At 41.0% G+C, this 25,506-nt stretch overlaps 1 long non-coding RNA gene across 2 annotated transcripts in view; it reads left to right on the forward strand.

The window, feature by feature from the left end:
- LOC311266921 overlaps nucleotides 1–25,506 on the forward strand; it is a 64,346-nt gene that overhangs the window by 33,134 nt on the left and 5,706 nt on the right. Inside the window, exon 3 of one of the 2 annotated variants that reach the window (XR_014623778.1) lies at nucleotides 16,890–17,006. The exons of the other annotated variant lie outside the window; for it this stretch is intronic. This is a non-coding gene — a long non-coding RNA (uncharacterized lncRNA). Of the gene's footprint in view, nucleotides 1–16,889; nucleotides 17,007–25,506 lie in introns of those variants that run through there. 2 annotated transcript variants of the gene reach the window in all.

The following is a 25,506-nucleotide window of genomic DNA, read 5'->3' on the forward strand; positions in this document are numbered from 1 at the left end:
GAAACAGTATTTTCAACTGCTCGTTGAACCCCTGCAGTAAGCAGGCAGGCGCTTGCCCGAAAGGCAACCCAGGCCAGTGCAACATCAATGACCGTGGTGGCACCATTAATGAGAGACGCTAGCTGTGTGTGATATGAATCATAGGGAGTTCTCACGCTGCGCACGGCACTCTGTGTTTTAATGATTATCAGGAAAGGGAGAGAAGGCCTGGACAGATGGTTTCTCTTGAGGCATTCTCTGTTAGGAACAACCGCCACAAGTGAAACCGGTTACCTTAAATGATCTGTTCTACTCTATCAGCCCCAAAATCTCCATCATTATAAAAATGCACAGAATGGCAGATATGGAAGGTAGATTAACGTTCCTCTCGCTGAATTCAGCTTCAGCCGATAACATGCGACATTCTTCTGAAGAATGTGAATCCATTTAGAAAGCAGACAGACTCATTTAATACATGTTCTCTCCCCATTTTCAGCCAATTATGTCCTGCCTAGAGCTTGTTCTGTAGTATTCTTAGACATATTATGCTCATTTTCAGGTTCATAATTTCATTTTAGGTTTACTATTAGAATAGGTCTGCGAAAAACACATCAGTTTCCTCATACTGTCCAGTGCTGCGGCATTATAATCCCCCTCCGTCTGAAACTAGCTCCTGTGTCTTTAAGGCCCATCTCCTGAATACTGAGATACTGCACATGCCTGAGGCCAGCACAGCTTATAACAAGAGAGCAGCTGTGCTGGATCAATTATTATGTGCCAAACTAGCCGCTAGCCATAAAGTATACAAACATGTGACATGGTGACGTAGTGTGATGTCACAAAGTCACGGAATTAAAGGCGGGACTATTGGTGAGGCGTTTCAGGAGCAGTGTTTTCTGTGGGAGAGAGGAGCTTCTGTTGGTGAGAACTTTGACCTTTTTAAGATCTGTAACATAAGAACAAGAACATATACGAACACTGAAGGAAATGGCAAAAAATTAAAAAGCACAAAAGGTCTCCTTTAATATAATTCAATTAGTACAGTCTTATAATATCTATTTGTATTTTGAAAAGGCACATTTATTGTGTTTTGTTGTGTTTCCGTCCTTTGCTATTGAGAAATGTTCTTTGGGTTGCACCCGTCCTGGTTGACAATGCCAGTAAAGGCTTCAAAACATCCAATACATGGAGAAGGAACACCTTTCAAACCATGTTTGTATACTCCTGCATCAAAATAAGCTGCGTGAGCACATTGATATCATGCTTTGCTAGCTGGTGTGTCTTTTATGTATTTTTTCTGCGGTGGCTGATTTAAATAAACATCAGGCTTCCCGGCAACCATCCACAGCGAGTGAAGCTCAACAATTCAAACATTGCTTTAATTACCTGTTGTCACAGGAGAAGGTGACAAGCATGAAACTATGGATTCAGGTTTTATCTGAGCATCCTGCTTTATTCAGAGCAATGTTTGCATGTAGCGAGCAAATGCTATACACACAATGATATTATGTGTGGATGTGAATGAATATAAGGCAAAACAAGCACTCATGCATGGATACACTCACGTGTGGGTAGAAAATATTCAGTCACAACATATATCCATGTGTGAATACCCCTGAAACTCACACTCTGAGTCACTCACAGTGTAATAACTCCCAGTACCACGGTCTTAGCTGAGATCGTTGAGAAGGATGTGTAGCTATGGTAGCATTTTGTGCTTGTGCTGTATAATCATGTAGCAGGTGTTACTGTATGAATCAATGTTCACATAAATAAAGGTGTGGAAGCGCCTTCAAAGCAGAGCAGATAAAGGAACACCAAATGTGTTATGTGCTGCCTGCCAGTGAAAAATCCTTCCACGAAACAGGTCCCTGCCTCAGTGCCTTCTCTTCTTCTCCTCCTGCGAAAATGTTTTTCTTTCGAGGGAGTGAAGGTGCATATCTGCTCAGAAAGGGAAACATGTTTGCTACTGTACCAAAACAAACAGGATAAATCTCACCAGCAGAGGCAGTGGTGCAGAGACGAGCCTGACAACAGCCGCGGGGCCCAGCGACTGCTGCACTCTGCCTAATCAAGCAGCCCTTTGAAAACGTTGTCACTTTATTCCTGGCAAAAAAGAGGAGTGAGAGTGAGAGCAGGGTTTCAGGTGGCATCGCTAACAACAGGAAGACGGAGGAGGGAAAGATTTCTTCCTTTCATTTTTTTTTTTTTGTTTTGTTTTGAATATCCGCTTTTCAGGTGTTGTGCAAGAATGTAGCAGAAAACAAAATACAGCCGAGTACACTGTGTAGGAAGCAGAGGGGTACAGCTGTCTTGCAGAATAATTGATTCATTGCTGTGAGCATTTAAGCCAGAGCTAAATGATCCCAGAAGGGCAGTAGACTAACTTTTTCATCATTATCTCAAAACAATTGTAACCGGTCTGACTGTTAACAGTACCAAAAACAACACATTGTTTCATTACTTTGTTATTATCATCTGAAGTACTTTTACCTATACATTTAATCACCATAGGGATGCACTATTGAAATGAAACATCGGCATAGGTAGTTCTCATTTTGAGAAGCATTGCAGGGCTCCAGGGTGCAACTGTTCTGGTGGCACATGCACCCAAAAATCTGTAAAGTGCGACTAAACATTTTCATTGGTCGCACCAGTGTGCCTGAGATTTAGAGGTTTATTTTTTTAAAACATTTGAGATTATCACAGTTTCTTGTTGCATGTGATTTAGATGAAGACAAATATGTATTTCCACATATGGGTTCACCTAAATGAAAACGTTAGGCACACCAGGGCAACCAGTGTGAAAACTGAGTCAGGAGCCCTGCATTGTATGTCCGTATCTGTCAGTGAGCCATCATGATATAAGTTGGCATAACAATATGTTAATTCATTGTAGGAGACAGTTGATGTTCTCTGTGAATAGGTGGAAAAAATATGTGCATGTATCGGCAATCAGCAAAAATGAATGGGAAAATATCTGCAAATTGGATTTTAGCAAAAGTGTAATATCGTGCATCCCTTTACTGTAAATTTATCGACCTGTTAATTAACCATTGCAGTTTTACGGTTTAACTCTGAATAGAAACTCTCAGTTCTGCCGTGTGCTCAGCTGCTAGCTGCGTTTGCTCTGTTAGCCGTTAGCTCCCTTAGCCAAAACACACTCTGCTGCCCACCAATGGCTAACAGCTGAGTAGCTCTTCTCTTCACAGATTTGTTGTGCACGCTGCAGCATTATCAGGTAACAAAGGTAAGGTAATATGCTGCGTTGCCGGTCCATACTGTCTCCTCTCAGATTTTAAAGTGTCTTATTTTTCTTAGGTCTCATACTAAGTAGCCAGCCAGTAATAGTAACTATAGTAACAGCATGAGAAGATGTGCCCCATTGTAGTCTCGGTGCAGTTTGCCATTTGCTAAGTGATAGAAAAAAATCCTTTTCATCCTAGAGGCGACTTGTTGAAGATCTTTATTTTTTACAATGGTACACCCATTCACCCCCTTGGACCCCAGGTGAATAGTGGCTTAGTTTATTTAATTAGATATAAATGTTTTCTCCTGAATATGGTCATGTGGGCACTGAATGGCAGGCAATTAACAGTGTCTCTATCTGACCTTGATTGGGAAGGTATAAGACTACACTGAGTAGCTCAGTAATGATGGACATGCCACCCTTCTACCCACTGCAAATGTGAGTGGTGAGAAACTGTGTGAAGATTCAAAGCAAACTTGGGTGGCCACGCGCCTCAAAAGTCTGACATGTGTTCTTGTCGACCAAACAATAGCTTATATTCATTACCTTTCGGATCAAAGCAGAACTAACATTCCTTTCTCGGAAGTATCCTCTCTGTAAACACGCAAAAAAAATGATGAACCTTTCAACTATACAACAGAAATATTAATCTCCAACTTAAGAAAATATTCCACAATTACCTCCTCCTTCAAACGTCGTTTAGATGTTATCGTTGCATTATTAATGGAGGCTGATTGCCAGACTCATCTTCACACTTGAGCTCATTTCTAAAATCCATACTTGAAAGCTTCTGTTAAAACTGTATCCTGTTTTTAAGAACTGGACCATAATTAGCACAAAAATATTGAACCGTGTTTCTAGGCCAGAAGTGTGCAAATTTAAAAAGATTAACATATTCCTGTTTAATTATATAAGACTGAGACCGTAATATATACTATAATTATCACTATTCTCTACTATTGAAATGTATCAAATCCTTTTGTAAGACCTTCATTCATGCAAAGCTTTTTTCCATCAGTGTTTTTGGAGGAGACGGCGGTAGCGAGGTTGCGAGGCAGCGAGAGCGAGTGACCTTCTACTCTTATTCTTTTTTTTCCCCTCCTCTATCCAGTTAAGGGCCTCGTAATTACTGGTCTTAACTGCCACTGCATTTCAATGACCCTCTTTCAAATCAAAATAACTGGAGGTTCAAGGTTAAGAATTTATTATAAATAATTACATTAAAGCCGTTTCCATGAGAAAAGTCTCTCTCCATTACATTAAACAGGAGGAAATCTGCTGAAAGTATTTAAACAGCCCTTTAAAGAGGAATTTGGGCAGAATGTTCACAGTCTAACTGGACAATACTGTATTTGTTTTAAGTTACAATGGACCGTGTACTTGTCTGAGGGTGTGCCTCTGAATTGCCCTAGTTTTTCTGTTAAACATTAAATAACAGCCTATAAACAAGCTTGGTCCTTTCCTACTGGCTTGTGCCAGTGTTTCTGGAAAATATTGAGTGCATCGTGCCTCAAAACACATGTTCCTTCATTTCAAAAGCAATCATCGAAAAAAACATTTCGAATCAAGATGTCATTCCCCTCTCTATAACGTTAGCAACCCAAGTCTTGCATCAGAACATTAACCATCAACTCCATGAAATGTTATAAAAAAAATAAAAAAAAGAGAGAGAGGGCACGCAGCACGGCATCTTTTCAAATAGAAGAACACTTGCCGGCAGGAAATACAAGGCGAATCTACTCCACATTATAGTCATACATTAAGATTCACTTCTTGTGTATCATCATGCTCTTTTTATGATCTATTTTTTATCACTATTTCTTAATTCAGACATTGCGGAATGTACTTTGGTTGAGTCAAGTGATTTGCGTCTCTGATACGGCACATCTTCCATACATTCTCCGCTTCCTTTTCTCAATGTGTCCTTGTGCTAAATGAAAAGAAAATGACTTTAGATGGCTGTTAGCAGCCATCAGCAATCAGCTAGTGAGTAATCCAAAGGAAACACTTCTGTTAGAATAACAGGGACTCTGAGAGAAAGTCTGACATGTGTAGATGAGTTCACCAAAGCCGAGGACTTAATGGAGGCCACGTTTATAGGGCCCAGCCTCTCCGGTCTCTGCGGTATCAACGTCTTCATCAGCACAGGCAGGCTTGAAGGAGAGACCAGTGAACCTTTTCTGCCTTCTCCACCCAAAATCCTTCAATCTCAGCAAGCTTTCTAAGGCAAATGAAACAATGTTCAAATTTAGCCTCTCCTCCCTCCAGCAAAAGAAAGTTCTTGTTTCTCATCAGTGTAAAATGTAGAGCAACAAACTTGCCGTTAAAAAAATAAAAAATAAGGTTCGTGTGAGGAGATGAAAGAAAAACTTTGGAACATCTGGCAAGCAGACGCTGGCAGGTTAAGGTAAACAGAGTGTCCTTTTATGGTAGTACTCCTACCCTCCGCAGAATCAGAGGTATGATGTGGAACACCTTCAAAGGAGCGAGAGGCCAGCACATCTTGTTTCAATTTATCCTCTCACTGGCAGACATGCTCTTTGGCCATTATATACTCCCACAAAGAGGATACTCGGCTCGCACAATCACGCATCAATAACTGAGCTGTGTTCGGGTACGGCGCACATTCTCAGACACAAAAGCTTTTGTTGAAGTATGCGTTTCATACGGTGCAGACTTAGCCCATGCATACTCAAACATTCAGATATTCACAAACTCACATATTTCTAGTGTGACCTTCTGCGAAACCAGGGCGGGAGCAGATTAATTAGTTCACGGCCAGCCCTGAAAACTAGCCTCATGCCAGACCTGCATGTCAGCCCGTACAACATCTGGCAGCGGGCATCTGGTGCCATACATCAAACTAGCTCCTCCACGTTCCACGCCCCACACACTGAATGTTGGCCTGATCAAACTAACTTCTAAAACTAACATTTGCTTTACAGGGGGGAAAAAGGGGGCTCAAGAGGTCCTGAGGCTGAACAGGTTCTTGTACCTGTTCTCCAAAGGTCACTGCCAGTCCAAGAAAGGCAACTTATTTTTGGTTTTAAGGGAAGATTAGAGATGGAGGAAAAGAGTGCGTAGGAATGCTTGCTCATCCATTTTATTTTTTTGTGTGTGTGTGTATGTAACCAATCCCACCTCCCGGCCCTCGTACCCCCAGCTGCTCCGTCGTGCATCCCCCACTTTGCCGAAGCCTTTGATGTGACGAGCTGAAATGTCACGAACCTACAAGCGCTCCAACCGCTTAGGAAGCTCTAATGAACAGGATAAAAACACAACCCCTAAATCAATGAGCAGGCAGCGGCAACCCTGTAGCTGTCACACTGATATCAGAGCGGGTCTGCCCGCCACGCTGAAGCTGCAGGAGAAAAACAGGCTTCCCCTGTGATAATAGGTAGCAGGCTTTAGGCTGTTAAACTGGGTCACTTAGCGGTGCATGTATCTGTGGAACTCTCTAAATTTTTTTTCCTCCTCTCCTCTCACATCCCTTTGTCTCTTTTTTTTTTCCCTGTCTTTTTCTCACTCCTCACCCAACGCTCACCCTCCTACAGAGCGCTGACGCCCCGAGTACTCCACTCTTGCACTGCCACCCGGTCCTGATAACAGTAACTACATTCCTCTCAAGTATCACCGCTGCCGGTTATACAGCACATCGTCGGACTGCCATGTTTTCCATGGTCATAAAACAGCACGGCCTCTTTTGAATATCTGCGTGCTTGCGTGAGGTATTTTATTATCATGTTTCATTGAGTTCCGGCTCTCTCGTTCTGTAATGAGAGAAAGAGATTGTTACCTCCACTGCCGCTCCCTCTGTGTATGGTGCCATACTCGGTGGCTGAGTATAATTGAATGATTTTGCGAGGGATCAATGAGATTAGGGATTGTGTTTATTCCTCTGTCGCTCTGGATTAGTGGTCCTTTTATATCTGCCTTGAGGAATAGCACATACAGTACACACTCTTAACACAAACACACACACTCACACACCATGGCGGATACAGATAAACACACTGACAGGATAGCGAGATGGTAAGAATGTAATGGAGAGGTGTTGAAGCTGTAAATGTGCTTAACGAACACACAGGTGTTTCTGAATTACAGTAAATTATGAGTCATCTTCATGTTTATGTACAAAAAAAAAAAACCACCTGTATTTACTTTGTCTGCTATGTTATCATGCTCGCCTGCACGGGTGTTAGCCCTGCGAAACAGCTTCAGAGGAGACTGCTGGGGGGATTTTTCTCATGGACCATATTCCAAAAGTGGGGGGTTGACTCAGACGCTTGTAATGTGGGGAAAAGCCCGCAGGCCTGCCTATCTGCTGTTATATGGGTAAAAGGAGAGTTTGCTATTATTAACCCTGCTATGAATCCTGTCCTTCTACCTATCCACCAGTAATCCTAATAATCCAAGCTTGCACTCCCATCCCTCCATAATAAGTGCCAGATGCTGATGGTACAGATAAACAGCAAACCTGTGTTTTTATCCAAGAAAAATAAAGCAGAGAGGCCCGCTGGAATCCACACGCTGTGATGAAAGAATGTGAAAACAGTGGTGCACATAAGCAGAGAAAATCTCATCAAGGAGAGGGCCTCGTGCTACACTACTCATCCCAGCAGATCTGTGTGTAAGTGGCACGTAGACATGTAGACTTTGTGGTATCCACCTATTTTCCCGCACTTGGATTTTCTCTTCAGTAAATTATATTTACAAGTGGTCAACACCCGCTGTACGAGTCATGTCTACCTCTGCGCACAGAATTACACCACTTTAATCTGAATGAATTTGCGGTTCAATTATGATACAGCTTTCAACTAGAATAACGAATGAATGTATTAATTAATGCAAAGTTAGTTGTCTTTCTAACATGGGCATGGCTCGCCAATTAACTGAGAATTTTGAAGTTTTTCATTCTCTTTACTTTTATTAGATTTCATCAGCATATTTTGACACACTTCAGTCATTAGAAAAACTCTCTCACTCCGACGCCTCAGGGTGTGTATGCAGGTCACAGGGAACATCTTTCATCGACCTAGTAGCATAAGAGCACCTGCTGTCAGCATTGGGCAGCAATACTTTTAATAGTTAATTGTTAGATGATAAGATTACACCCATTAAAATGTAACTTGTTTCGTTACAGTGTTACCTAATGACAAAAAACAATTTGCGATTCCTAAGTCCTGAGACTTATGCATTTTATGAAATCTGTTGTAACAAAAGATGACATTACACATACATGTGGCGAGTGCCGTCTCTGAGCGTAACCTAGGGTTTTTCCTGCATGCCTTGAGACAGTCAATCACCAGCACTTTTAGATCTTGGCACCACAAGCGTGCTGCATGCATATTGGCTCACCGAAGCTGATTAGATTAACTTTTTAGGTGCTGAAATTTGATATCGAACGACGAGACATCCTTCCATACTCGATAGTATGGAGGCAATTCGGTCGGTACCCCACCTACATCAAGTTTCAACATGCAATCAATGAACCAGTTAACGAGGTCAACAGTTACAAAATACAGACGTGCACAACGTAACGGCTGTGTCCTGCCCTCTCTGCTCACACAACACAAAACCCACTTACAGATACTCAGGTGGCTTCATACTGCCTGTCAAGAAGTAGGAGAGACAAAGAAACCATGCAAATGCATTAGATTTGATTAGATTTTTCACTGTGGCAAGAACTACTTCATTGTCAAGGGCATGGGCAAACAAAATTTTCATCGTTTAGTTTAGAGGTTACCTTGTGCATTTGAGGGGGTTTTGTGTCTGACTTTTACGAGCAAGTCGCACAGAAAAATGTCAGAGGCTTGGCATAATAACATAAATATGAAAAAACATCCATGGACATCTTTTCTTATTCATAATTTAGACAAAGAAAAACCCTAAACACAGCTAAATTATTTATATAACATAAAACAGCAAAAGAGAGAGCCATGTACAGTGGATCTTTGACAGCTCGAAGGAATCGCTTGTGGGCTGCGGTATATAATTAAGCTCTATACATCCACAAGATGTAAAAAAAGAAAGAAAGAAGCAGTGGAGCATTGTTCAGGCTGATCTCCTCGGGTCTTCTTGGGCTGCACAGATTGCTTGCGGCATTCCCCGGAGGCAGGACAGTGGTGCTGGACGGCCAAAGGAGAAGAGATCATGAGCAGATGGTTAAATCAAAGGGATTTATCTGTTCATATAACCCACCCAGAGTCAGTGAATCATCACCATTTCATGCAATTTCAGCTCCCAGCAGATGATGAGGAGATGAAGTTCTTGAAGAAAAGAAAGTAATTCTTTCACTTTTGATTGAGGCAACAACAACAGGGAGCGGGGAACAATAGATACTTTTGTAAGAGACCTACAACCAGGTGACGCTTATACAAGTCACCAGGCTAATTAAAAGTAGTTCTCTGAACCTGTGGAAGTGTGCATCTCAATAGATGTGTCTGAATTGTTTCCTTTGTCACCTCTGACAGCGATTCATTTTCATTGGTGGGGTGAGTCTGCCTGACCCAGTTGTAGGAATGCTTTGTTTCCCTTTTCCTTTCAGCAGGAGAAAATGTTGGCCTCGACTAATGCTCCCATACAATACGTCGACTTGAAGGCTTTTTATGTGGTCCTTGCTCGGGCATTATAAACACTGCATTGTAATCTGTGAGACATTCCAACGTTTGGTTGCAGCAGTTTTTATCCTTTTATGATTTCAAGGTTCAACTGTCCTTAAGTCGAAAAGTGAATGTTTTTGAGCTGTAGAAAATACAGCAAAATATGGAGTGACAAGCATGTAAATATACCATATATAATATATAGTGTTTATAATATATACCATTACAAATACCAATGTTATATCACTGGTGATATTTCAAACTGAGCTGACTATGATGGTGACGATGAAGAGGGCAATAATGATCGCAGTGACAGCACTGATGTCGATGAAGATTAAATGGAGACACCATAATTGTTCCACTGCCGTCCTTATATCTTTTAGCAGCAGTCCTGACTTGACAGTAGAGCTGCTACAATAAATCGATTAGTTGTCAGCTATCAAATGAATCACCAACAGTTTGGATATTTGATTAATTGATTTGAGTACATTTATAAGAAGGCTGATTCCAGTAGACATTTAAGGGCATCACCTTGGGCTTTGGGAAACAATATTATATTATATTGTTAACATTTTATAGACCAAACAGCTAATCTCTTAAGCAAGGAAAAAAATGACGGATAAATTGATACAACTTCCTGGGAAAAAATTGTCGTTTTTTTCGCCACAAAAACGCCTGGAGAAGGTCCGACTTCCTGGAAAAAAATAGCTGGTTGAGGACGCCTGTAAAATGGCTGCAGATGGTCAGACTCCCTGTGAAAACACCCAGTTTTGGTCGCCAGTAACATCGCTGTCGATAATCTGCCTTCCTGTGAAAAACACCCAGTTTGTTGCCACAAGAAATACCTGGAATTGGTCTCACTTCCCGTGAAACATAGCCGATTTTGGCTGCCAGTAACACGGCTGGACATGCCTTTCTGTAAAAAAACACAAGTCTTTGGTTGTCACAAAAAACGCCTGGAGATGGCCTGAAAATGTGTCCACAGACTCGCACAGCGGTCGCCCTTTTGGCAGCTTTGTATCTTGTAATAACGCCACCTCCTAATGTCAAAGTCAGCTAATATGCATATAAAATTATTGTGATATGTCATGTATGGTACAAATGTCAACCTTGGACGTATCTGAAACGTTAACTGCTGATATAATATCCTGGTGCCTGGGCTGAGACTTGAAATTGTAGTAGCAACAGGGTGCACACATCTACCTCCAAGCCTATCAGCACCCTTCTGTCTTGGGCAGGAAAATTAGAGAACCACCACTGAGGAGGAATCGACCACAGTAATGTTTTTCCCCTGTGGAGAGTGAAGCCAGGGCAGGTGACATATCCACCCCCATCATACACAGCACAGCACTCCATCACCTCTGTCAGCCTGAACTGTGGACTCCTTATTCCATCCAATCTAGTGCTCCTTTACCTTATCTCCACAACCAATCGGTTTGCCCCTGATCCTATCCCCTCAACCAATTTAAATTCTGGAGTCTCACTTTAACCAGACAGAGTCCTCTGCCCTTTTTATCATCCCTACCGGTCAAATTAATAGCCACTACCTTTACATGTAACATCAGAGGGATCGGCAAGGCAGGAGGGACAAAGACGTGCCTCCTGGTGCTTTGCTTTGATACCCTTATGCAAACTAGCTTAGACTGCTTGACTTTGTGTCAGTTTCAGTGTCAAAAATGTGTGTATAAAATGTATTTTTTTTTCGGTAGACAAAGCTCCACGTTGTGTTCATTAAAACTTCACAACCCTCTTTCACACATGCAGGCGGTTTCACAATGCCTGGTGCTGCTCACTTGCTGAAAAATAAATTAGAATTGATAAGCAGCTGTTTGAGAATTATAAAAAGCTAGATGTTTTATTCTCCTTGCAGTGGTGTGATTATATGCCTGCCCTGTGCACATTTTGATCGGTGTTAAACTCTTTTTTTCCCACGACTGAAAGTAAGGAGGTGTTGTTCACGTTTTTCTGATTAAACCGTGACTAAACACGACCAAACATCTCCTTTGTTGAGAGGATGATGGCAGGGATGACTTGTTCACTTGGCATCTCAAAAGCTAACACTGCTCCTTATGTCTCACCCTCCTATTCATGTGGAATAATGGGGGCCCCCAGCAGGCAGATACGTGTAATTGCATGAGTCAGGCGCTCTAAAACAACCTCTTTTTGTCTGCCTTTGTCAGTCTGCACGTCACACTGCTGAATACAGGACAGGGCGGTCTGCCAGCTTCAACTCCAAAATCCTGTTGTTTTTTTTTTTACCCTGTGAATGTGTGTGTGTGTGTGTGTGTGTGTGTGTGTGTGTGTGTGTGTGTGTGTGTGTCTCAGTAATTATGTGTGTATGTGCTCATTTCATGGCCATTTCTATTTTATTGATTTCTTTGTCTCATTATTTGTCTATTTATCTTCAGTCCATTACACCATTATTGCCACAATTGCCCTTTGGAATAAATCAAGCAGAAGGCTGTTCAGCAGGCAACCCACATACTGTACAATGAGGAATATCTCCGATACATATTGACTACATTATGATGGTTTAATAACACGATGAAGATAATTGTTATCGGTAATTGACCAAATAAATACAGCTCAATAGGTTCAGATAGCTTCGCACAGACCAGAGGCATGGTTAGATTATTTCTGCGAGCAGCAGTTTGTGTGACTTTCAATGGGGAAACAAATGAGCTCATTTGTACTTGAAAGCCTGTTTCCAATATTACAAATTACTGGAGTAAAAATAGCACTTATTCATGCGTTTATCCCTCACAGAGATGCAATATACTTTCAGAAACCTTTCCTAAGCGACGCGCAAGTGGATGAGATGTGCTGCACATACTGTTTTCCATTTTAAATGACTTTGCATCTAATATTAATAACATGCAATCAGACACCATATAGTGGAAACAATTAGTAAGAATGTCATTAGCCACTCGCACGCAGTCTTAATGTGAAATTTTTGCATTGCAAATCATATCATGCACCATTACATACATATGTTTGCTATTTGCTTAACATCTTAACAGCAGATTTGTCAGTTTGTCAGAGCAGAAGTTTTATATCTAAGCGACAATTTGAATACTGATCGATGTCCGCTTCAGGCAAAATGTTTTTATAGTTTTCTGGAGAGTTTTTTGTCGACCAAGTGAATTAAACAAGTGGCCTGCGCACGTGCCTCGGGCAGCCATATTTCCATACTGATCCAAAACTCAACAAAGTGGGATCAATGGTCAACATTAATCTCTTTCAGAATGGCTTGTAGTCAGTATATAATGTCATGTAATCATTTGTCTCGACTGCCAACAGGTTACAAAACATATTAATGGAGACAGCAGTACTATTCTGTTAACTTAGGAAAAAGAAGAAAAAAAAAGATGGCAATGTGCAGCCATTAACACCTAATACAGCACCGCCAATCGCTCCCTCCTGTTCTCACGTCCCTCTCCCCCCCGACTAATACACTGCATGCCACCATCACACCATAACCCTCAACCAGTCATCCCTCACATCGAGGACAGTTCTGACAGAAGTGCCGTGCAGCTGGGAAAATGACGGTCCCTCGGCTGAAATAAAAAACATTTCTCTGTTGTTGCTTATAAATAATTAACGTGACAGAATTTCTCACCTTTTTTTTCTTCTTGTTTCTCTCTCGTTTTTGTGGGGGGCATAATTAAAATCTCAGGAGCTCCCTGACTGTGCTGGGGATTAATCTCCCATGGCACATCTCCATCTGCAGCCTGGATCATCAGCCATCCCTCTCTGCATTAGCCCCCAGCTGTGCATGTGTCTGCCCAGCCCAGGCCTTGCACGCCGTATAGGGGGGACACTTGGGAAGGAAGTGGGAGAAAAGAGAGAGAAAGAGAGGAGAGGGGGGGTTGAATAGCAGCGATAAATCTTAATATTTCACATCAATTTTATTTTGCAGAGCTGATTTGAGCCTCATTTTCGCTCAAATGGCCTTCTCCACTGAGATCTGATTGATACTAATAGCTTCCACAGCGGTTACATTTAGGGAGGGTCGGAGTCTTTCTTTATTGGTGCAGACAGTTGTAAGTGCAGCACCAAGGAAGATTGTAAATTTGGCTCTCTTTCACATAATGTGACTCTTGAGGGCGGTTAGGTTGATAGCTTGTGAAACACTACCGTCATCCATCTACACTTGCCCCGTGGATGTTCAATACTAATGAGATGAGTAAATTCTTAAATCTCGTAAACAGACGCAAAATTTTGTCACTTTTGTGGGGACGGCAAAACCTTGTTTTTGATGCTTTATATTTGACAGAAATGACTTTAATGTTTCAAATGCATGAAAAAGTAGTACTTTTTTCAGTCTGCAGGAGGTTTAATGGCACAATAATGTGAGACAATAACAGATGGCTGAGTGTAGGTGTAGGCTGTATATACCTGGTCTCATCAATCTGCATACCAATTTTAGACTGAACACTTTGAAATTGCGTGCAGTGTACTGTATACGCCAAAGACCTAATTTGCGTGCAGATGTTACCCCAGTCCTTCCCATTAACATCTGTGGAGAGCAGATCCACAGTCAGGTGAAGGGCTTGAGACTAACGGCTAACAATAGAAAATATGTTTGGGATGAACGGAAAGCTTTCTCCAGTCTCTTTCTCTGTGTTTCCCACACATATATTTGACTTATCAGGTATATTAACGGCAGTGTTTGGTGACCCATTTTTTTCGTTTTTGGGACAGTTTATATTCACTTCAAGATGGTGAGAATTGTTTTTCGAGATGGGTCCATGACGGTGGGGAAAAAAGTTAGTCTGGAGCCTTTGTTGTCATAGTCATGAGACTTTCTCAAACATGAACATGTTATGCCTGCAGTTTGGTTAGGTTTAAGGAACAGAAATATTTGCTTAGGTTTAGGAAGAGATAAGGTTCTGTCTGCGACGCAAGTTAAATATAATATGTTTGTTAAGTTATGGGCGTCCTAACCTCCGCCATTCTTTCTCGCTCTTTATACTTTATGCTTGTTATTTGGATGCTCCTCCTTCACACTGAACTTGGAGGATTGTCATATCAACTGCATGTAAAATTGGACTGCACTTAATAGCCGTATTATTTGTAGGTAGCTTGAAGCAACTACTAATGTCTTAGTCTGGACTAAGTGCTAGGGATGTTAATGATTAATCAATTAAACACCGTTAAGAATTTAACCGATTTAAATATATTAATCAACAGTCATAGTTGGGCACAAATACATCATAATCAATGTCAATGTAGGTTGGATTTTTATTGAGCCAGTGTTATTAAGTTTATCAATCAAGTAACTTGTTTACTTTATCTGTTCCTCTTACTCTTAATGTAAACTGCTCTGATTTAACATCAAACATAGATCACGTCAGGGTTAAAACAATGTTCTACTGGTACAAACGTCCAACATATTTCATGTATTATTAATGATTATCAATAATCAATTGTTAAAGCATCCGACTATTGATTCAAGTAATTACTACAGATTGGCATCCCTACTAAGTTCTCATGTGTGATCTGCAACCAGACAACCCTCCTAAAATGAGCAATGCACTATAACAGCAGTCAGTCACAGAGGCCCATGGGTTTATAACTCACCCAGTCTTTGGATTGGAAACGGTCCCACCTACGAAATAGCCAAGCATTTGGCCACCTCATATTCCAGGCGATTTAACGGACCCTGAGCTCCAGCATGCAAGATATGGTTGATCCAATTTAGGCCATGCTCAATCAACCTAATTCTACAGGGGACACAGAGGCTGGGTACTGCAGTGTGTGCAAGAAGGGATTGCTCAACAAAGCAGCTTTTAAAGGTCATGTTTTTGCTGCCTCCGTGCCCACCAGATTCTTATAGAGGGCACCCTTTGCGAGCAGTGTATGTAAATTCATCACAAACCTCCAACTCAACAGTGATTTATGCTGTGAACCTGAGGGACCTCGCTTTTGACACAGAATGGGAGTGTAAAATGCATCGCGGCGTCTCTAAGGTCCTGTTTGTGAAATCTGCGCTCAAAGAAGTTGAAACGTCTGTTAAAGTTACACCATCTGACCTGCAAACTCTCGTTTCACCGTTCACTCGTTTTTCCTCCGGTTAGCAGACACACAGTAATTACTCGCTTACGCTGTAAATTTTCACAAATGTATGCGCATGTGCACGTCAACACGTTTTTTTTCTACTCCTTTTGAATTTCCCCATCTTCCTCACGGGGAGCACAGTGTCATGCTTTTGCATCTGCCATACAAGGAGACAATTATGCTATCAGCGTGGGATCTCCGCTTGACATCGCATGTCCTGATGATATAATGAAATAAAAGAGGTTTCACACACATTCCCCCACTGTGTCCTTGACGTGTGGAAATGTCTACTTTGCAATTTCTGTAATTTGGATGAGAGGTATATTTTCAAACATACCATGGTGTTGAATGTTCTCTGTGGGGGATAGGCAACCCCGTCCTCCATTTCAACGGGTGTCTCTGTGAAGAGAAGGAGAGAATCTTCCAATGGGGTATTTCACATTGTGAGAGTCGCCTTTGGGTTTTCCTGAATACTAGTTAAAGCTCCATTAGGAGATATTTTTTTGTATTAACATTGAATCAGAAGAATCGCTGTAATGTGAGAGGAATACTAGAACTGGTGAGCCCACAGAAGAAGGATAATTGCTGTGCAAACTCAGGGTTTTGGTCATAAATCCTATTGGTAATAATAAAAATGTAGTGAAAGTTTGCGTCAGTGCAGACGAAGATAGGAAAACAGGAGTAGAGATCGAAGGTGGACATCAAAATCTTTCCACAAACTGGCCATTTTAAACATTCATCACTGTTTACCTATCAATGTACGTGCACACAGATGTTTCTCTCTTTCTGTTCTACCTCCAGATATGTGGTTTGTACACTAGCATGTCCGGGATTCTTATTGAGAAAGGTAAAAATGGAAGGAGTCTGCCTTTAATGGGATGCAAATTACACGTGAGTGGAATAAACAACTAGTTGATCTGGTTCAGACAACGCATCCTTACCCTCAAAGTAAAATGAGCAATTCATAATCCTCGGCTACCATGTTTTACTTTCCTCAGTTCGGACTGGCTTGTTATGCTGAAAACCGACTGAAACAACATTTTCAATGATGGAAATGATGGTCAGAGGACAAATTGTAATAAACCAGAATTCTTCTTCGGCAACTACCTGCAGCTCTTGTCAGCAGGTAACACATTGTTCTGGCTCAGTGTTCCACATGACCGTACATGTAACCGACTTACATGTTTAATAAAAATCAGTTTAATTTGGAGCTTAATGGATTGGTTGGGATCTGCAGAAAATTAATTTGCAGCAATTCTGATAATTGATTAAGGAATTTATCTAGCGAAACTGCCTATCGCTCTCTGTGCTTCCAGCCTGTCCAATGTGAGGATTTGCTGCTCGTCTTCACCGCGGTATATCCTTGTAAACTGTATCTTGGAGAAAGCAAGCAATTTGGAGACTTGACCTTGGGGTACAGCAAGTAGTGAATACATTGCGTAATTGAAAAAATAATGAACAGAATCATTAGTTTAAGCCCTAGTTTATTTACAGACACAGCCTCATATCTTTCCCCGAATATCTTCTATTTTATAAATCGGAGTACAATGTTTGGATAAAAGCAAATCTTACTAAGTGATACAACATGGAGGAAAGGTCGACATGGAAACTCTGATCGTCAGCGATGAGGGGAATTTTATCGGCTGTTGGAAGTCATCAAGTCTAACATGCAAACTTTTACAGCAGTCAGGAATGCTTGTTGTAAATGCTCAACACAGTGCAATAAAATGTGCCAAGCAGTGCTTGATGCTGGGGTTTAAAACAGGCTTGTTATAATGAGATCTCCCACCAACAAACAGATGTGGCGAACCAGCATTCTGTGAAGTTAACATCTGTGGATAATTGGATGGTGTAGCTATTGTGGAAAACACGTTGTGGGCCCCTGTTTCTCAGTGAGAAGTCATTATCAGTGTTTATGTTAATAGCTTTGCCTTACCGGGGTTGCATGTGTTCTTGGACTGAAGGGAGTTTTGGCTGGCTGCTTGTGCTTTCCACTTCTTGGTCATGGCAGCATTGCTACTCAGATTTTCAAGCCGTGAATATCTGAACAATCTGTTGTGAATTTCTAAACTTAGCGCTGCAGTCTACAGAGACCAAGACTCCATCACTTGTTGATTTGGCACTCGCGACCTGTCGGTTAACTTCGCATTAATCTTGCTGGTCGCCTGCCAGTGTGAAAGAAACTCATTTTCAGATCTTACAAATAAACCTGTGCCATCTTAGGAAATAAACAACATCATTTTGGTGCAGATGTTTGTGCTTTTACGTACAAAACGTATTTTAGAAAATCATAATCTAACAATATAATAAGAATTTCATGAAGCGTTTGGATTTGAAGGTTTCTTCTGCTACATTAAACATGGATGATTTGGTCGGATGTGGTGTTCATTTCATGTTGGATGCCCACAGATGCCCTGCTTCTATTTAGTATTCTCTGACAACTGTTGAATAATTTGAAACCTACTCTGAATGAAGATGGTCTCTTTGTGTCGATGTGTGTGTGTCCCTGGCCGGGTCCGTGCTCGCTTGCAATTTGATCACATCTGATATTCACACTCGGTCTCAAGGCAAATTCAATACATCATTTATACATTTCAGAAAATGAGCATATCCAAGGACAAGACATTGGATGGTTAATGCATCATGATGGGCAATTGAAAATGTTTGTGTTTTCTGAGCTCTGAAAGAAGGTTATTTAACGTCTCAAGCAATGAAAACGATTTTGAAGTGAGGAAGGATGCAATAGGCCGCCATTTGTTTGTAGCGTCCTCCTCTGCACACACAGCTCACTCCTCCAGCCAGCTTCTCATAAATAAATTGCAAGTACGAAGCATGCAGACAGGTTTGGCCGGTTCATTTACTACTTGACTAAAATGTTCAAGATGTGATCGACTGTAAGTGATTTGAACTTGGTATGTTGACAGGTGCCTGATATGCCTCCAGCATCTCAGCAACCCTGTGACCACAAGCAGCCCTTGGGAGCTTCATGCATTATGCTTCTAGCATTTACAGAGAAAGAGATATTAAAAAACATCCAGTCGGTAGCAGCTCTGCTTTGTTGTGGAGAAGAGAAGTCAGAGGAGAGCGGAGAGAGCCGTTCAAGCTAAATGCAGGCCGCAAGTAAATAGCAGACAGCAGCTTAATACGAGAGTGATGTTCAGAGGAGCTTTGTAGAACATAAACTAGAATAGGGAAAGACAAGATTGTTATCCTGCTACATGCTCACAACAGTATTGAAGCCTTTGTGCCACTTCTTTCAGTCAGCCTGACGTTGTGTGCATGATTTCTTATAAGGAAAGGGAAATGCCGTAGCTTTAGCAATTAAAGGTGCATAAGAATTAGTCAACTTCAACACAAAACACAGATGTTATCAAAATTGTAATTTTGTCACAGTCTGTTGATATTTTTGGTAAATCTTTGAATGTTTTGAACAAAAATATTTACAAACCTAATGTTTTTCACATGGAATACAAACAAAAATGCCAATTTAAGATGGGATATTTCTTAAAATCAGTGTACAACAACCTGTAACCTCGTCCACGTGTTTGTGGCTGTTTTTGTGGTCATTTTTCTGTCACTATTCTACAATGTAGAATTCTGAATGTAGCTCACTGGCTAGTATCCGCTCTTATTGGTCAACTGTTTCTCCAAACAGACAAAGCAGTTATCAATGCCCACAAGATCTTACCTTGTGAGGCAGCTGGATTTGAGAAATGGCATGATCGTCTCATCTCGCAGATCCATATTGCATAGCTTCAAGCTATGTGCTTGTAGCTGACCCACAATGGTTTGGATCAATCTGTGTACTATGAGGAACTACTGGCAGCTGTTTGAAAACAACAATGGCGGCTCCTGAAGAGCTAAGTGAAGATGTTGCCATAGCATCAGTTATATGCGGATTTTTTTCATTGACAGAAGAGCAAAGAATGGCACTGAAGGCTTTTCTCAATGGAAAATGTGTTTTTGCTCCTCTCTCTTCTCTGGCTTCAGCAAAGAGTTTGATTTATCAATGTGTCTCCACTGGTTGCGCTCTCCTGCTACATCATATGGTTCATTGAGCTGATCGGTTGAAGTTAGCACGTGATAAAGGGTGATCTATGAAGTATTTTTTGATGTTGCCTGCCGTTTTGCAAACAGTGTCTAAGGGCGACTTCCCAGATAGTTCTGTGTAACAAACCATTTGGATTATCAGGTTACACAACACCGTACCTGCTGTCCAAACCGGAGGCGTAGGAGATGATTCAGCAATGTTGATCCCAGCTGTGTCTATTCAGCATCATTTGACGAAGTGGATCTTTCCATGGATAATATGCACTGTCATGCAAATGGCATAATTTAAACATGGGTCCAAAACCTTGACAGTGACTTTGATTTACTCACATGGTCTGCACAGCCCTCGATCTCAAGCCAATAGAGAACCTTTGGATGTTTGCAGCACCTTGCAAAATCAATGCCTGAAAAATATCTGACTGTTTTGTACACATATTTCAATTCGTGCTGCCCACCAAAGCAACTGGCCGGTCAAACAGAATTGAGAGCAAGAGTTCTCGACCTTTTAAAAGAGGAGCTTCATCACAGCCAGTATACATGAGTGCGAATAATACTCTCGGCTCTAGCCATATGATTGATTTAATATGGTGCAGTGTTAAAAGAGGCAAGCCTTTAAACACAACCGGAAGCACGCTTGGAAATGTATGGTGGCAAATTCATAGATTCATGAGAAAATAATGCAAAGGCCATGCAAAGAAATAACCTCAATACACTCGAGTTTCCAACAGCTAGCATGTTTTCAAAGGAAACGACTCAAAAGTAATTCAGTTGCACATCAGTGTCACAAGTGACAAAACATGAGAAAGATCTATGAAAAGACATCGTGCTCGTGTCACTATTCATTAGTGTGCAGCACATCATCGACGTGCTCGGGTTCAGGGGATAAGAATGTGTTTTCGACCAGGTTTCAGCGAACACTTTTTACCCGATTGACATCCTTTTTATTATTTTTTTCAGTATACGCGATATTGAGTTGCCCTGGCAGGTTCAGGCACGTGGCAAGATAACAAATTGATCATGAATTAATAAGGTCACTTCTAATCAAACAGTCCAATGCCTAAGTCTGAATGTATTAGCGGGATCAAGACAACATGAGTTCAGAATGAAAGGGGTTAGCGAAGCAGAGGAATGAATACCAGAGAGACAGCAGGTCAGGAGGTCAAAGTTTAAGGCGGAGAAAGACCAGATATGCTGGTTTGCAATTCAATACATTCCTCTCTGAGTGTTTACTCAAATAAATCAATCTGTTGGGTTCTTAAAGCACACATACTTATCTATACCAGTCCAGGTAGATATTCATAGATTTATTTATAGAGAGAGCAGTAATAGTCTGTCTGGGAGCCTTTAAAACCCTTACAGTCTGAATTGCAATTGATGTTAAGACATACCACTGTGTTTTCATTAAAGTTTGAAATGAATTAAGTTTCCACCTGCAGTGACATCCAAGAAGCTCTTCCTATTTTCTAAACAGGCGAATTGTTTATCCATCTCAATATGACAGATATTGATTGAAGTAGCTGAAAAAGTGTTTTGTACAGGCAATGGAGTGCCATGGCATGTAATTATCTCCCACTGTCTTCTGCTGATAAGAAAAAAAAACTGCCGTGCCTAAAAAATGTTAATCCGGGTATTAGACAAGTGGGAAGATGCATGTCTCAGTGCAGGCTGGGAATTAGTTTTCAAACGCTTTCATTAGAGCCCTGTGATTGAAATAACTTCTTTGGCTGAGAAAGTTTTGCAAGGCTTTCTCTTTGCTTTAATAACAAATGACCGGGCAGTGTTTGTACTGTAACTGCCTACTGGCTGTAAATTGTTCTGACTGCAAATGGAGAGTGTGGCTTTTTTTTATATATATATAAACGGGCCTTGCTTGGTAATTGCTAACTTTGGAATATCTGAGAAAATGCGCTGTTATCTGTGAAAGCTTTTAAACCACTGTCTAAAGGCAGAATTTAATGGTCAAATGGAACTGGAAGCACTAATCCACAGCTTGTAATTTTTCAAAATAAAGCCATTATATCGCTTTTGTGCTGCATTATCACTTCCCATCGTTTTACAGTAATTTGAAGAATCTGAATGAGGCAGCACAAAGTGCTTCTCCTAACAAAGAAATAAAACACTGACTAACCTAAAGCAAGCGCTCACAATGCTGAGACTTAATCCTATTCATCACTGGGTAGAATTATGTAATGCCCCCCTAAAGTCATATAAAGATTATTATATGACCAACGTAGACCTGGGTGGGAATGTCATCCTGAGGTAATATAGGGAACTTTGAACTGCAGCACTTTCATAACCAAAGGAGAACATTTTATGATCGTCCCCACTGTAAAGGTTCGAGACACTCTTGGAGAACTTTTAAGGAACAGGTCCCCACAACATCCCCTCCTTCGTGGGATTTTTGCTGACTCCCATGTTAAACATTAGTCAAGCTAGAGCTATGATGTCCAAGCTAAAACCAAGATGTCTTTTTTAAAGTCCAATCATGCAGTGACACAGCAAAATCACTAAATATTTGGCTCTGATAGCTTGGTGATGTAGGGACTTCTCACAGGGCTAGATAGTAATCACTGTAACTCTCAAGCTAACCGCTAACACACTAGCTAGTAGGAAATATGGTAACACTAGGCAGTTACAGAGCTTCTTTCAGTTTTATCTGTACTGATGTGTTTACTCCGCCTTGCATTTTTTTCCCAGGATTGTACGTCATTCAATCCAGGAAGGCAAAAAGCTTTCCAAGCTAGTTAGCAAGCTAATTAGCTTGGTTGCGAACAGGAAATAACTTCAGTTGATCCAAAACACACAAAGTACATATGTTACATACATCAACGTTTTTTTTTTCAAACATAATAGTTTATTTTCTGACAGTGGAGGGTTAAATAAAAATGGACGGTGCAGCACAGCTAATAATGCTAGTTTCCTCTATTTTTTCTATGGCCAAAGAATGCACTGATCACAGAGATTCAATTTAAAAAGAATTAACTTAACCTCTCTTAAATGCCGATGTGATTGACATCCCTGTTTAATCCCTTTATTGGTTCTAATGTGGCAATGTGGTCACATAATTATTTGCCCTACTAATCCAACACTGCTGTTGAAGTAGCACAGTACTTTCACACAGTACTTTGATGTGTGTTCCAGCGAGCTGGCGAGTGCGCGAGCAAATACCAGTCTAGGTGGTCAGGAGTTGACCTACTAACCCAGCAGTGAAGCTCTGACCCTGGACTCCCTCTCTGGACAGCACCTCGGGCCCCTCTTGAACTTGTTAACAGCCTTCCCATGTCTCTGGGCCGGGCAGCGGTGATTTATTCTCTGTGCCCTCACAACAAGGAGCACCGCAGGGTTGAAAGATGATTGTCCTCCTGAACAGGGGAATAAACCGTGGTATGATGGTGTCAGGAACCCCAGCTGGAGCCAGGAGCAAACTCTATCACAGACACAAAGGAGGGAGTTGACCTTTAATCAAAGCTAAGCTATACATACTGCTGCAGTCCAATGAAAATCACCCTATTTTGGTGATTTTGATTTTATGATTGTACTTTTAATATATATGTTCCTCTATGGGACAGTATGCAAGTAGGACATTCCATTAAATCCATAAGACATATTGAATGGTGAACAATCCACTTAAAACCTGCATACCTCTGTAAGAATGTCTTACAGTAATTATATTTCCTGGCAGGCAAGTTTATGTGTTTATCGCCTTTCAAACCAAGGTTAATTTAAAGTGCTTTATGCAAGGCGTAAAAATGATTAAAAACATTTGAGGCGCATTAAATAAGGGAAAAAAAACAACAGCCACCTGAATATGCCTGATTTTTTTTTTCATCAAGATCCGTTCTTTCTTATAATTATATCATTAAAATTTTAATTTAGGAATTTATTAAGAGAAGGTAGTTTGATTTACCTGTTTTAATATGTCCTAATATTTCTTAGTTATTTGTTGATGTATATCTGCATATCTTGTAGAAAATAAATAAAAACGGGTCCTTTTCCTTTATCCAGATCCGCACCAAAAGTAAATAGGGTCTATTCTGCGCCGAGACCCATCCTCCATCCAAGCAGGGATGCAGGAAGTCAGGGGTCAGACAGCAAACTTGAACACCAATACACTACAGTAATGAGAGAAATTCCCCAGACTCCATAATAAAATCGCTCAATTTTGCAAGTTGTTGATTTAGAAGAAACTTTATAAACTTTGTGAAATGTTGTCTATGACGCAGTCCTAAGTATTTCGGCCTTCTTGTTAAATCGGCATTCAATATATCATACATTATGTTTTTTTTTTAATCTTTTAGTCTCTTAGCGTCCGTTTGTTTAAGTGATGTGTGTCTTTGATATAATGACTTGTTTTAGGGGATGCTGCAGCGACCAAAGCGCCATAGTCCCGTGCTGCCATGCACCCAGGTTTCGTGGAGTAGTTTTTGTGTAATCTTGTCGACAAACAGTTCGATCCAAAATAATTTTACTGTTGCCTCCTTCATAGATTATGGGATGTCCTCTGTACACAGTTGCTGATTTGGCCTGAGGGATACTGGGAAAACGTTTCTTTTCCTCGTCATAGCAAAGCACAGAAGAACATCAATACCAAACTGCGTGACAGCAAATTTCAGACATTCCAATGAATGTTTTTTGTTTCTCATTATTTCTTCTCTCCAACCATAAAACCATCTTAACAAGAACAAGAGTTATAAAGTGAAAGAACAATGGTGCAATAAAAAAAAAACCTTAAAGAGGACAAGAACTCACGAGGAGCAGCGAGGTACTAAATAGCATACCAAAAGCAAGAATAAAGACTAGTTGAGGATGAAGAGCTATAATCTAACGCTGACTTTAACTTAGACTTAGACAATTTTATACCCCCAGCAGTGCCATCATGTCTCACTGCGGTAAGATTCAGTGTCTCCTAAATCATGTCCACCCACGCACACTACATCAGCTCACCCACGCCCACCACCCACTGCCGAATCTGTCACGGCCGCTATCAATGGCGGTCCCTTTACTCTGGTGGATGAGCAGGAGTGTGCGCGTTTTCAAGCGTGTGTGTGTGTGATTGTGTTAGCGAGAGAGAGAGAAAGGCACAGAGCATGTGTATGTATTTATCTCGTGTGCATAAGAGAGGCAGAAAGAGGCAGTAAATCTGTGTTAGCCTGACATGATGAATCCTTTTCGCTGTTTTGAGTGCTTGAACATAATTTCATTTTCTATATACAGGCCATTTAGTGAAAATTAAAAGAGTAAGGACTAACTTAAAGAAGCATACTCGTACTAGTGTGCAGTCAGTTTTTCCGTTGTCTTCTTTTTGAAGAATCTGAAGAGCCTGTTGGGGTACCACGAGCCGCTGTACACTTACTGGAGATGAAGGGGATGAAGTCATTATCTATTGATGTCTCTTTTAAATGCTTCTGTCCTACTGATGTGTACTCAACCCACACTATCTCCCCACCAGCCCTCTGCTATACCACCACTCCTCTCTATCTCTTCCTTATTTGACTTAATGCTGATAAATTAGCCCCTTCTTACCCCTCGCGCCTCTCATTCTGAGTGGCCCCGGCTGGATTTACT

The sequence above is a fragment of the Pagrus pagrus genome, assembly GCF_965226575.1.
Source record: "Pagrus pagrus genome assembly, chromosome: 12".
Taxonomy (NCBI): Eukaryota; Metazoa; Chordata; class Actinopteri; order Spariformes; family Sparidae; genus Pagrus; species Pagrus pagrus.